The sequence below is a fragment of the Marmota marmota genome, unplaced genomic scaffold (genome assembly GCF_001458135.2).
Source record: "Marmota marmota marmota unplaced genomic scaffold, marMar, whole genome shotgun sequence".
NCBI lineage: Eukaryota > Metazoa > Chordata > Mammalia > Rodentia > Sciuridae > Marmota > Marmota marmota.
The window spans coordinates 11,661,572-11,675,092 of record NW_026000000.1 but is presented as its reverse complement, the minus strand read 5'-3'; the positions used below and the strand labels follow the sequence as shown (position 1 = coordinate 11,675,092).

General features: G+C 43.4%; 1 long non-coding RNA gene across 1 annotated transcript; it reads right to left on the bottom strand.

The window, feature by feature from the left end:
* Positions 1-1,575: 1,575 nt before the first annotated feature.
* On the bottom strand, positions 1,576-4,351 carry LOC125618041. Its single transcript, XR_007349242.1, has 2 exons — positions 3,893-4,351; positions 1,576-1,801 (listed from the first exon to the last, which is right to left on the bottom strand). It is a non-coding gene; the product is annotated as an uncharacterized LOC125618041 (long non-coding RNA).
* Between the last annotated feature and the right edge of the window lie 9,170 nt (positions 4,352-13,521).

The following is a 13,521-nucleotide window of genomic DNA, read 5'->3' as shown; positions in this document are numbered from 1 at the left end:
CTAGTCTTTTTTCAAAAAATGTGTGTATGTACGTTTACCTTTTTATTTGTCCTGTCCCCCACATGCCCTAGAATAAAAAGGTCATTGAGACAGGATTTCTTTTTAGCTCACTGTTATCTTCCCACCACTTAGAACAGTACCTGGCACATAGTAGGTGTTCAATAAAAGAATTTGCCCTGATTCTCTCCAGTGTGATGTTCTTCTTTGAACATTATTTTTTGCATGTCATTATCCAGAGTTGTCTATATTTGTGCAGTATCAGGATTTGGAATGGGTTTTCTCAGATATCCCTTTATGTGCATATTAAACACTTTTAACTCCAGATGTAACAGAGTCTAGGTGTACCTAGAAAGCAATATCTCTTCCTTCTTACTTGCCAGAGAAAGGTCTGGGACTCCAAAGGGTTATCAATGCATGAGAGTAAAGAACTCAATCAACCCTCTCCCTGACCTCAAACCATCCCCTGTGTTGGGGATCAACACTGCCAGTCATGGGTGGTAACTGAAAGGAAATCCCTGAAGTTTTTCCTGAAAGAAAGTCCTTTCAGTCAAGAGAGGACAAGTGGTCAGGCAAGGTGGAACCACCTGATATGTCAGCTGCTCAGGAGGCTAAGGTAGGAGGATCACAAGTTCAGGCATGGGCAACTTAACAAGACCCTGTCTCAAAATAAAAATATATATATATAAAAAATGGAGCTGGAGATAAAGCTTAGTGGTAGAGTGCCATTGGGTTCAATCCCCAGTACCAGAGGTGGGGGGAAAAAAGGCACCGTGGAGTAATTTCTTTTCTTTCTTGTTTTGGTAAAGTCATATGAAGAGTTGATATTTAAAGCAATGGCACTTGGGAAAAGTCAAGATAACCGCAGAGAAGATAGACAAGAAGATAGACCTCTGCCAATACTAAGAATTATTCCTCTCTGAAACCCTCTACCTCCAGACTTCTTCCTGTGTGAGGGAGCCATGCCTGCTGCTCTTACAGAGGAGCTACCTCCCCCTGGGTCCTGGCCCTGTTCCTGCTAGGCACCCCTGAGGGTGGACACAGCTCAACAGCCCCCTGGAGGTATGAATGCCCAGACAGTGCCGAGTGCCTGCCTCATTTTGCTCTCTATGTGAAGAAAGCTACCTTGAGGAAGACAAATCCACATGAGTCCACCTGCTTAGAGTAGGGACACAGCCCCATCTCCCAGGTCAGAACAAGAAGGCTTCTGCCAGCTGCTCTCAGGTAGGCTCTGGAGCAGGGTGAAGTTCGGAGTCAAGGCATTTCTTGGTGGGATAGATGCAGCTCATCTTCTCATCTTCGAGGTATGATGACATGGGAGAAGGTATGATGACATGGGAGGGGAGGACTTGGGTTCCAGCCTTTAGAATGGAACCTGGTTCCTGATATGTGGGCAATACAAACCTGGTGAGAACCTAAGCCAAATCAGGACACTTTGGCAGGGAAGAGGACTTGCGAAGAACAATGAGCAGAAGAAGGTAGTCGCTTCATCTTTGGTTTTATCTGATGCACCTTATATGAAATAATTATTAACTGAACATCACTCTGTAATTGCAAAAAAAAAAAAAAAAGACATAGTTTTGCTGACATTCTGAATGCTTCTAAGTAAATACAGTATTTTTATTTTAAAAGAAGAAGAAAGATGAGAAGGTGTGCTTTAATCTGTGCCAGGCATGAGCTGGTCATCAGTTCTGCTGCTGTTCCTGACACCGTGGCCCAGGGCCTCCATCAGCACTCTCCAGAACAGCCAACTTCCTGGGTCTGGGGCTCCCCTGGTCCTCACTCCGAAGCTCTTGATGACACCCTGATAAAGACAACAGGAGTTCAAAGCACAGGGAAGTGTAAGAATTCACATGACCTGGGTCCACCTCTATGAGAGTAGATTCTTAGGCCTTGGAGGAGAATCCCAATGACCCTAGGTGCCAGCCAGGGTTGGGATTGGGGCCAGACTCTATTTGGCCTTGAATTTCCTTTGCTTCTACCACAGGTAAGAAAAAGGGAAGTCACACACAAAGGCACCCCAGGTTTGGTGAACCCCCTTCAGGCCCTTTGTAACTCAAGTTCATGTTGGCCACTGCAGGCAGGCAGCTGATACGCATTTGAAACACAGCTGGCCCCAAATGAAGTATGATATAAGTGCAAAGTAGACACTGGGTTTTGAATAGTTTATAAGAAAAAGGGATATAAAACATCTCATTAATAACAGTTATATCAAAGGGGTTGGGGTGCAGCTCAGTGGCAGAGCACTTGCCTAGCATGTGAAAGGCCATGAGTTAGGTTCCAGTGCTACACACACACACACACACACACACACACACACACACACAGAGTCATACTGATTACATGTCCGTTGATGATATTTGGGATATATTAGGTTAAGTAAAACATTGGAATGAATTATACCTGCTTCTTTTTGCTTTCACTAGAAAAAAAATTAAATCTACATGGGAGCTATACAGCCCTGGAAAACACCAAGATTGGCTGGGAGGCTCCTCCTGGACTGAGGGGTAAATGGGGACCTTCCAGGCAGGATGCTGCATCTCTTATGGAACCTGTCTGACAGTATCCTCATCCCAGCCTATGAAAATGAAGAGGCTGAGGCTTCTGCAATGTCCAACAAATGGGCAGCAGAATTCAGTGCAGACCCAGCCTGCCACCAACATAGCCTTCCACAGCACAGTCACCTCCCCTGCTGGGACATTTCATCTGAACTTGACCTGTTCCTGAGAGGCGGTACCTGTACCTCCCTTCCCCCCAAAATTCACCCATTTGGGGTGTAAATTCAATGGTTTTTTAAAGTTGATTTATAGAGCTGTGCAACCATCACCACAATCTAATTTTAGAACACATCCTTCACCACATTTGTATTCCCATTCTGTGTTAGTCAGCTTTCCACTGCTGTGAGAAAAATACCTGATAAAAACAACTGAAAAAAGAGGGGAAAAAAAACACCATTAGAGAGATTTCAGTCCATGGTCACGTGGTTCTATTGTTTCTGAGCCTGTGGTAAGGCAGAGCAATGTGGAGGGGAAAGTAGCTCACCTCATGACAGCCCAGAAGCAAAGAGGGAGAGGAAAAGGTCAAAGATATGCCTTCCAAGGACAGTCCCAGTGACCTACTTCCCCCAACTAGGCCCCACTACAGGAAAAAGGAAATGTCCATCTTGTGTCACTATCTTTAAATGCAAAGACCCTGAGATACTTCTATTAAAAGTATGTATTACCCAGTCTACACCTGCACTGGTATTTCTGGATATGACCCCGAGCATTGTGATCTAAAATCTCTTCAGGTGCTGGGGGTGGAGATCCATGATAGAGCTTGTCTAAGAGTTCAAAACCCAGCCCTACAAAAAAAATTCCAGGTGATTTGAATTAAGTATCATTTTGCATAGATCTGACATGAAAACTCGCTTTCTACCTACCCCTTATTCTTCCTATTACTTTTTAAATTGAGAACTAATATTTTGAGTTAGAAAATATGACATTCTCAAGTTCTACTCCAATCTTTTGTTCCTTTTTATATGAAACATGTCACTTACTGAAGAATTCTTTAGCAATTGTACATTTTAATCTCACAATGTAGCTTGACAGATTGTTTTATTTTATCCAAATGGTAGTGCTTAGCCGAGTGTGATGGCACACACCTGTAATCCCAGAGTTTGGGAGGCTGAGACAGGAAGATCAAAGCCAGTTCAAAGCCAGTTTCAGCAAAATCGAAGTGCTAAGCAACTCACTGAGACCCTGTCTCTAAATAAAATACAAAATAGGAATGGGGATGTGGCTCAGTGGTTGAGTGCCCGTGTTCAAGCCTCAGTATGCCTAAAAACAAAAAAACAAAACAAAATGATAGTGCTTAGATTATAAATTAGCCTGTTAACATACGGCTTATTTCTTACCTCTGTATACTGACAGCCAGAGTATCTTCCACTTGTCTGTGTGCTCCCATGTAACTGGATGACATACTCAGATCTGGTAGTTTCCCAACCTTGAGCCCTGGAAGGGACCAGCCATGTGAGCTTGTGGCTTATGCCATCTGAGTTCATGAAGACTGAAATCTCAGCATGCATCAGGCACAGGCTAAGTGCTTAACTCGTCCCATGAAATTATTTTCTGATTCATCCGGAAAGGCAAGAAGTGGCAATCAATGGAAATCTGTTCCCAAAAATGGAAACAGGGTTTTCATTATAAATGCCTTCCTTGCTCTGGGCTCAGTTCCTGAAAACAATCACTGGGATCATGTGTTGGTCCTTGAATTTCCCTTCACGACAAAACAAATCCTGGAATTGACCCCAGAAAAGGTAAATCAGAGAGTTTTCTTTGGCCATTATAGGGTTTGGGATTTGTTCCCTTGTGAAATTACTTATTATAAATTACTAATATTCCTAATGTAAAATCTAGGGCGGGGGGGGGTGTGCCTGTAATCTCAGCGGCTTGGGAGGCCAAGGCAGAAGAATTATGGGTTCAAAGCCAGCCTCAGCAACTTAGTGAGGCCCTAAACAACTCAGTGAGACCCTGTCTCTAAATAAAATATTAAAAAGGGCTGGGGGGGCTGGGGATGTGGCTCAAGCGGTAGCATGCTCGCCTGACATGCGTGCGGCCCGGGTTCGCTCCTCAGCACCACATACAAACAAAGATGTTGTGTCCACTAAAAAATAAATATTAATTGCAAAAAAAAAAAAAAAGGGCTGGGGATGTTGCTCAGTAGTTAAGTGCCCCTGGGTTCAATCCCCAGTACAAAAAAAAAAAAAAACCTAAGCAGGGAGAGGGTGCATAACTCAGTGGCAAAGCCCAGGGTTTCAACCAGCAATACAAAAGAGAAAAATCTGAAAAGTAAAACCTAAGAGGCAGCTGGTGGCCCAGTAAAAGATGTCGCGAATGAACTTTTCCTCATTCCAGAGTGCACTTCCTTGGTCAAGGTGTCTGTGGGTCTGTCTGTGGGTGTGGGTATATGATACACACATATACTATTTTTGTACTGAATCAAATAGAAAAGCTGGCTTTTAGAGCCGGGATAATCCTTTCTGATGCCTCTGACGCTGATCCAAGGATCCCCATAGGATGCCAGTGGTGGAAATCAACACTTTTCTTTTTTTCATGGGAGAAGTCATGGTTCTGAGCATTTCTGACCTCCTTCCTTAAAGCCAACCCTGGCATATCCACAGGGACAAGACACCAGATTAAAAGGAACATGAGGTAGCTCCTGCACAAAAGGCAAGAAACAAGAGTTTTATTTGGTAGGTATTCTAAATAGTTGGTCACATTGCCTGCAAGTCATGTTGGTACTACCCACCCCTTCCAATTCTTTCCTCTCATTTATGGGTATCTATCATCTACCTACCAATCTTCTATTGGTCAATCAACTATCAAAATCCCTAAATATTTGTTTTGTTTTTGTCAAGGGGGTTACCAGGAACTGAATCTAGGGGTGCTTTTCCGTTGAGCTATATCCCCAGTCCTTTTTTTTTTTTTTTTTTTTTTGAGATAGGGTCTGACTAAGCTACTGAGTCTAGCCTCAAACTTGTGTTTCCCCTGCCTTCAGCTTCCCAGGTTACTGGGAGTGTGCACCACCACACCCAGCTTCAAGGTCCCTCAAGTTTTAAATGTAGATATTATAGGTTTTAGAACATAACCTTTAACAAAGAAAGGAAACTCCCTTGTAGTTGACTAAGAAGTATTGTCTGTTTCTCGTGTGTCCATGGCTACATCAAGATTTGGATTTTATTGGGTTTTTTTTTTTTTTTTCTTTTTTTGGTTGTTGTTTTTGTTTTCCTGGTCCCTTAAAAGCAACATACTCTGTTTATTTTTATAGTGGTTATCCTTTAAAACTCATATTTATTTACTTATATTTCTTTCTTAAACTGAATAGTATCTCTTTCCCACCACAAAAATAACCTTAGCAAACTCTCAAACTCCTGCCACATCTCCCACTCCATACATCCTGTGTCTCACTTAAAAGTTTCATGTACATTTATAAGACGTTTGCCACATGGAGGCTAAGGGAGGAGGATGGCTCATAGTGTCTTGTCTTACCCTGGATGTTATGTAAGGTACATGCGTTCCTATGAGAACTGAAAAAAGGAATATCAGTATTTTGGTTTTCATTTAATAATCCAAGATATTGAACACTGTTTTCATAGCAGTCAATGTGTGTTGCTGGTTCTGTGAATTATCTGTTGGTGCTCTTTGCTATTTCCTTTTTTAAATTCCTCTTAGTATTTGTTATGTAACACTTGTTGATTGTAGAAAATGTCTGTTAGTCAGCATTTTGTCACTGTGACCAAAATACCTGACAAGAACAACTTAGCGGAAGAAACGTTTATTTGGAGCTCACAGTTTCAGAGATTTAGTCCATGATTGACTGACTCCATTGCTCTGGTCCCAAGATGAGGTAGAACATTGTGGCAGAAGAGGATGGCTGAGGTAAGCTGCTCTAATCATGGTGACCAGGAAGAACAAGAGCAGGTAAGGGCCACCACTTCTAAGGCCTGCCCCCGGTGACCATGACCCTCTCCAGCCATTTCCCATCTGTCCACAGTTACCACCCAGTCTATTCAAGCTGGGTTGGACTGATTAAGTTATAGCTCTTATAAAATCTAATCTTTTACCTCCGAATAGTCCTGTATTGACATGGGAGCTTTTCTGGAACATGTCATTGTGGGGAGCCACCCCTGAGCCATTTGAGAAGTCTTCACTTGGCCTTGAGCCAAGGAGATTTTGGTTTGGCATTGCAAGCTATTTTGTGGTTCCTCCCACTTAATGGATTGCACAATGCACATGACCTCTATCCTGGCTCACCTAGGAAGACTGATCCATCCATAACTCCCCAGTTGGGCGTGACCCTTGGGAACCGGAAAGCCCACCTCCTACTTTATTTGGTGAAGAACATTCTGTAGAAAGCCTTTGAAGTTCCATATAAATATATATTCAATAAAATATAAATAAAGCAAACCGGACTCTAGCTTTCTCTTTCCATTGTGGAAGTCGACCTCTGAGGTCGAAGAGCCGTCCAGCCCTCACTTTCTAAAATTACTTTCTGCTTAGTGTTTTTTTCACCACCTTCTTTTCTTAGCTTTATTTCGCAGCCAAGCCGCTTCATGCAGAGGAAACCCAAATTCCATTGCCTGCGTGGGACATGGGTGAGATGTCATATTTAAGCTATAATAATTAGTAAAAACCACCAGAAGCAGTGGCAACCTGTAATCTCAGCCACTCAGGAGGCTAAGGGAGGAGGATGGCAAGTTTGAGCCCAGCCTCAGCAAGTAAGAGAGACCTTATCTAAAAATAAAAAATAAAAAGAGCACTAATGACATGCCTCAATGCTAAAGGACCCCTGAGTTCAATTCCCAGTACCACCAAAATATAATAACTAGTAAAAAAAAAAAAAAACAGAAAAAAGAAAAAATGGTAGTCACCTAAAATTCCCCAATGCAAAGCTTAGTTATGTGACATGCTTTATTTTGTGGCCTTCCAGAAGGTTCTTCTCAGATGTTTGCCACATGGACCTGGATGTCCACAAGGCAATTCCAACACCTCCCTTTTGGGAGGATTAACAGTTGTCCTAAACAAACCCTGAGTAGATACAGTGTGAACATGAATAAGAGTTTGTTTATCCTCAGAAATTTCAGGTTTATAACTTTCTGCTCAGCATCCTAGAGAGCAGGATGGCCCAGAATTGCTGCTTTGCTCCACCTATCACAACCATGTTCTGGACTGCAAAAAAGAGGAAGGGAAGAAGGGCCCACACACTCCCTATTAAGGAAAATAAACCATAAACAGTCATTTGGGTACATATCAATGGATGGATAGTAGTCACAGGGTTATCTCCAGCTGAAATGGGGGCTAGAAAGGTACTTTGGGGAGGGAACATGGCTGTCACATTGAAAGCAGTGTGGTTGGCAGATATGATGGAGCATACCTATAATCCCAGCTACTCAGTAGCAGAGGCAGAGGAATGGCAATTTCAAGACCAGCCTCAGAAACTTAGTGAGACTCTATCACAAAGGCTGTGGTACACGCCTGTAATCCCAGTGACTAAGGAGGCTGAGACAAGAGGCTCATGAGTCCAAAGATAGCCTCAGCAAAAGCGAGGCACTAAGCAACTCAGTGAAACCCTCTCTCTAAATAAAAAGTGTCCCTGAGTTCCATCCCCCATACCCCCCAAAATAAATAAATAATAAACAGGGTTAGGAATGTAGCTCAGACTTAGGTTCAATCCCCAGAACCAAAAATTAATTAAATAAGATACAATTTTATCTTTTTAAAAAAATTTATTTAATTTTGGTACCAGGGATTGAACCCAGGGGTGCTTAACCACTAAGCTACATCCCCAGCTCTTTTAACTTTTTGAGACAGGGTCTTGCTAAGTTGCTTAGGGCCTCACTAAGTTGCTGAGGCTGGCTTTGAACTTGTGCTTTTCCTGTGTCAGACTCCTGAGCCGCTGCAATAATGGGTGTGCACCAATGCACCCAGCTATATGTTTATTTTTATTTTTTAGTTCTTTTCTATTTTCCTTCCTTCCATCTCACTGTCTCCTTCTGTTTGTTTTAGGTTTTGTTCTCTACCTTTGTTCTGCTTTTTTTCTTGGGGGTGGGGGGAGGGGTTACTGGGTTAAAACAAGGGGCACTTTACACTGAGCTACAACCTCAGTCTTTTTTTTTTTTTTTTTTTTGAGATAGGCGCTCACTGAGTTGCTTGGAGCCTTGCTAAGTTGCTGAGGCTGGTCGCAAACTTAGTATCCTGCCTCAGCCCCTGAAGTCACTGGGATTTCAGGTTTGTGACACGGCACCCGGCTCCTTCCTTTCTCACAAATGAAACTGAGATTATGAACCAAAGGGCACAGCTGAGATACTTAAGACTGTAAGTCTGGTTTGGGGTGGATCTTTCAGGATAGGGGCTGGTTAGGACTTCAGAGTCTAGGGTATAAACTTGTTTCCTACTTTTTACTAAACAGTTGATGCATCTTTCCAGAAGTCTCTGGAATGAACACTAATGCTGTCAGGGAAGATAGGAAGACTGTGCTGATGAAGGAAACCCAAAGGCAACGTCCATCTGCGTGGACCCTGAGCTGTGGACGTTGCCTTGGCGCCCCCTTGTGGTATGAAGATCACATGTGCTCGTGCCTGGGCTGATTCAAAGCAGAAGTCCGCAAGGTCGCTTGTCCTGGAAGGAGACGTGGTTTCTGCCTCCCTGAGGTTTTCCTGTTCCCTTCTCAGGCTGATCATCTGTTGGATCATTTACTGGGCACACCTGTATAGCATCAGTTAGCACCCTGAAGATAAAACAGTCAACAATGGAACGCAGAGAAAGATTATCATCAGTATGTAGTTGCTCTTCAGGCCAGAGCAGATGACTCCAGATTAATCCCAAGGAACAAATCTTATCTGCAATTTGAAGAATGAGAAACATCAAGAATAACAGTAGTCACATTATGCATTCTGATCTCTCTTTTTTTGTCTCTTTTTATTTTTTATTTTTCCTTCCTGGATTTGTTTATTTATTCTGAGGATTGAACCCAGGGGCACTTTACCATTGAGCTACCCCCCAGCTTTTTTTTTTTTTGAACAGGATCTCACTGAATTGCTAAAGGCCTCATTAATTTAATGAGGCTGGCCTCTAACTTACAATTCTCTTGCGTCCACCTCCTGAGTCTCTGGGATTACAGGTATGTTCCACCATGCCCAGCAAGTTTCATCGTGTGTGTGTGTGTGTGTGTGTGTGTGTGTGTGTTTGTGTGTGGTGCTGGGGACTGAACCCAGGGCTTTGTGCATGCAAGGCAATCACTCTACTAACTGAGCTATATCCTCAGCCCAAGTTTCATCATTTTTAAATCAACCAAGAGGATCAACTGATATTGGTCAAATTATATTGCTATAATGTGAGAATATACCAATATATAACAACAAATCACATCATTATGTACAACTATAATGCACCAATAAAAAATTTGGTATAAAAAAGAGCAAGTGAAGCTAGAGGGTTTACTTAGGTTTTTTCCTCAGTAACAGTGATTTTTTTTTACTTTTAGTACAGAAGTATGGCTATACAACATTCTTTTCTTTGCTTTTGGTAGAGTATTTTATAAACTGCATGAGATATTCAACATTTTATTATAAAAATAGGCTTTATACTAAGGTGAATGTGGCCAGCAATAGGTTAACATCAGAGTTCTGATCACATTGAAGGCAGACAAGGCTTAACTATGATGTTCAGTAGGTTAGGTTATTAAATGCATTTTATTTACATTATTTTCAACTTACAATGGGTTTATCCAGGTATAAATCTATCCTAAGTTGAAGAGCATGTATACCACTTTAAGACAGTCAAATAGTCACAGTGTTGTGGCCTTTGGGTTACACTTTGGGTATCACTTCCCAAGAAAACCTAGATGCCAGGCAATGAAACTAGCAACCTCCAAACCATTAGGTCTAAGGCAAAAGAAAAGCGTCAAATAGAGCTATAACAGGCAAGACCGCCTCCAGGTAGGCAACATCTGCACCCTGGTCTGCTGCCATCCAGTTCCGGCTCAGTGAAAGGCCAGATACACAGAGCAGCTCCCACCAATGTCCCCAGAATTGTTAAGGTAGTACATAATTTGGTTTTAGAGACCTGATCCATTGTGGTGTTTGTCACCTAAAAAGTCACCTCATGGTTCAGTCCACTTGCCCAGGAACAAGAGACTGCCACCAAGGGAACCTGAGTAAGTCCCAAAGAAAAATGAGGACAAGCCCCACTAGTCAACTGGTCACATGCTTTAATCACAGATAAATTACTGGCTTCAGAACATGCTACCTTGAGCTATCCCCAGCCTGCAGCAAAGACCAACACTTATCCTCCTTGGAAGTCACTCCACCTTTGTGCATAGCAGTGCCCTTCACATATCCTTGAAGCTATTGTGGGGGTCATTAGGTCATTCATGCAGGACCCTAAATGAGACACAGAAGCCATGGGTCTTGAACTGCTTCCCAGGACCTTATTGCCGCAGTCTGACTGCAGCAGAATAACCGGGGGGTGACGAACAACTTGTGTAGATCGATACAGCAGGAATGGGAGCCGTTTATTGCAGGACAGGAGCAGTATTTATACATTCCACACAGCTTATCTAATTAGCATAAACTAGATACATCAGTCAACCAATAAGGAATCTCCACACTTAATGGCTCGCTTTTGTTACTTCTCAAACCACTCCCTCTGGCATTTTGCCAGGCACCATCCAGACTTGTTTATGAACTCTAACATTCTCTGGCAAAATGCCAGGCGCCATCCTGACTTGTTTACAGACTCTAACACCTTATCCCAGCCCAGTTTTTGAGAATCCCCAGTCTCTGCCCCGTTAGCTTCTGGGAATGGGAGAAGAATGGGATCCAAGGGGGGCTTATCTTTGGCCTTAAAGAGGAGGATGGCTCTCCTCAGGTGATTCTCACCCTCAGGGTTTATGGACCTCTTGAGAGCTGAACAAACTGGTTATCTTAGAAAATGCACATCATCCCATAATTCTGAATACATCATCTCCCTACACAAGATTGAATGTGATTCCAAGCATGGATCTCAAGTCAAGACTGTTTGCACAGACCCACTCCTGAGGACTGTTAATGGTCCTCAAGGCCCTAAGCATGAGGAAGGGGCCAACCAACATTGTCCAGGCCTCCTGGGACCAGATAGGGTGTCTGTCAGCCAGGCAGCTAGTTGAAGTTAGTTATTTCATTAGCCACCACGCTGTTTCATGATCACACATCAGGAAAATAGTCGAGGACTTGGAGAAAAGTTATTTCACTGCCTGCCACATGGCCCAAGTGATGAGAACAACTGTTCACCCAGGGGTCATCCAGGCAGGAGTTGGTCTTGAACACTGGGGCTGTCTTTTAGCTGGGCCAAATGCTGGATACTCCAATGGTCATCTGGGGTTAGGATGATAGTGCACAGGACAAGCTCATTCTAGGGCAAGGATGTTACTGTCATTTGATCAACATCAAAGTGCCCTGGAAGGAGAACAGAAAACCTGCCTTAGCCAGATCCAGGCATCATGAAAGCATGAAGACAGCAGAGCTCACCCCTGGGAGGAGGCTGAAGGAGTTCTGGGAGGAGGTAGGGGTCTCTGAGCCAGGGAATCAGGGGACACCTGGAGATGTATCTCAGGATGGATGCAAACCAAGCTTCATTCACTGCTCCACTGGCTCTCCCCACCTCCCTGCCCTGTCCACCTTCAGCGAGGTATTTTGGAAAACCAGAGAGAGCCTGAGAAAATCAGAGTTAATGGGAACAACAAGAACCCATGCAGTTCCAAGTGCTATTGCATTTGGAGATAGGGTGACCTCTCAATGACTGTGAAAACAGTGACCATGGGAGCAGGCACTGGCCTCTGCTGGGTAGGTGGGGGACAATAAACCCTTTGCTCACCCAACACTGACTAAGCCAACTATCCCACTCTACCAATAAACACTCAGCATCCATTGGCTCCTCCCTCATTCTACTTTGGTGGAAAAGGGACTCTATTAGAACTGAGCACAAGCCTCACCACCTTGACCATTACTAAGGAGACTGAGGCTGAACCTGCCCTCCCAAAGAGAATAAGCCTCAGGTGGAAGCATGAAGTAGTGAACTTTAGATGCAGGCAACAGAATTTCTGGAAGCCAGAGAACAGGGATAAACTTTGACTCACAGCACCTGATTTCAGATGCCAGTTCGGTCACGCTCTGGCTGTGCAATCTCGGGCAAATAACTCCATATCTCTGGCTTCCTCTCACTTTCCAAAAATTGTTGATTGTCCGTTTTGAATGAGTAGAAGTGCCAAGTGCTCAGAACGTCAACAAGGAGTTCTCCAATGTTGGTTCTCCTGATAGATGATGTCTTTGCTATGGAGGTCATGAGAGAACTTCGTTTATACTTGGTGATCCTGCCTCCCTCACCGCACCATCCTGAGTGCCAAATGGGATGACAGGTAGAATGTCTTTTCAAGGGAACATTGTAATAAACTCCTGATTTCTCAAATATGAAGTCTAGAATTGCTATGACAATTGGTGCCCATCTAGAGGTTTGCCGCAGATTCTCTTGGAGCACATTAAAATAACAAAACAAGCCAGAAATGGTTTCATACACCTGTTAATTCCAGTGACTCAAGAAGCTAAAGCAAGAACATCACAAGTTGGAGGTCAGCCTGCACAACTTAGTGAGACCCTGTCTCAAGAAAAGAAAAAAAGGGGGGAGGGGAGACTAAGAATGTAGCTTAGTGGTAAAGTGCCCCCTGGATTTAAGCCCCAGTATCTGGCTGGGCCTCATCCATACTAGGCAAGCATTCTATCACTGATATACATCCCCAGCCTTATTTTTATTTTACTTTTAAATAGGATCTCAATAAATTCCGAGGCTGGCCTCAAACTTGTGATCCTCCTGCCTCAGCCCCCTGAGTAGCTGGGATTATAATTACAGGCTTACACCACTGCATCCAGCTAAAAGTATTCTTGAAAATAATAACATTTACACTAAAGTTCTCCATCCCCTGGAGGAAAGGAAGAAGGCCTTCAACAGGCCC